Genomic DNA, 1,349 nt, shown 5'->3' on the forward strand with positions numbered 1-1,349 from the left:
ATATATATACATATAAACATGTATATAAATATATACAATTTAAGCAAAAGCGAGGTAAGACAAGTTCCTTTTTGCTTAAATTATGCAAACTATTTAGGCCATAGATATGTTCTGCTCTTTGTTGTGTAAGTCTAAGTCTCTTGGAGATAAAGTTCGGGCAATTGTCATGACGATGACTGCTATCCAGCTATCACCTTATTTCTAGTCAATAAAACCGTCCTTTTCTTTAATGGGATGTCAGGTGATCATATTTGCCATTTGGCATTTATGATACATACTCTAGAAGAAGATATAATTTTAGTACATCAAGAATTCTTTATAGTGTTTGTTATACCAATATTTGTCTCTTCATACATACATATAGACATACACACACACACATACATACAGACATACACACACACACATACATAGATACATACATACATACATACATGGATACATACATGCATACATACATACATACATATGTAACATACTGCCTAAATTGAGAAATTAGGCTTCTAAAAACCAAAAAGGAGAAAGCTGATTCGAAGACTACAGATCCATCATTACAACTGTAAAAATCCGTAAAACCTTCTAGAAGTTTATTATTTAGGTATATATGAGCATGTCTAGACGTTCAAGTATATGCATAAGAATACATACATAAAAGAAAACATACAAATCTTCACATATACCTGCATACATACAGAAATACCCTCTTGATGTTGTTAGAATTTCAATGAAGAAGCCATGGATCTATGTTAGAAACCGGCTGCTTATTGGTAAGAATTTTGAAATAAAAATGAATAATGGCATACATATATTTACACACGCGCGCATGCATATATATGCATGGCTGGATTATAGATTAAAAAGATATACATTTGAAAGGAGTATGTGATATGTTTCACAGATTACATATAAGATATAACTAAATTCTTGACCAATGCTCTTTAACCTTTCCTTTTTCTGTATTTGCACTCTTTAATAGCTCACCATCACGAAATCCGCCCACATATGATGAGAAAAAAAAGTAGTCTTGTATACAGTACAATCCGTTACATAACGTTAACAGCTTTAACATTAAAATGATCTACAAGATGAAGATGGAAAGCGAGCAAAATAGCAGCAGCAGCGGCACCACCAGCAGCAGCAGCAGCAGCAGCAGCAGCAACAACAACAACTACAGCAATAATAACAACAATCGCCTTGTGTGAATAATGGTAAAGAATTTTTGAACTGAGATAATGTTTGCTCATAGGAATATCCAAATTTCGTACAGAAATCGTCACACACTCCTGTGGTTCATAGATTTCCCAAGAACTTCTGATGTTGATTAAGCTTACTCCTATATATATATATAT

Source organism: Octopus bimaculoides, chromosome 7, assembly GCF_001194135.2.
Source record: "Octopus bimaculoides isolate UCB-OBI-ISO-001 chromosome 7, ASM119413v2, whole genome shotgun sequence".
Taxonomy (NCBI): domain Eukaryota; kingdom Metazoa; phylum Mollusca; class Cephalopoda; order Octopoda; family Octopodidae; genus Octopus; species Octopus bimaculoides.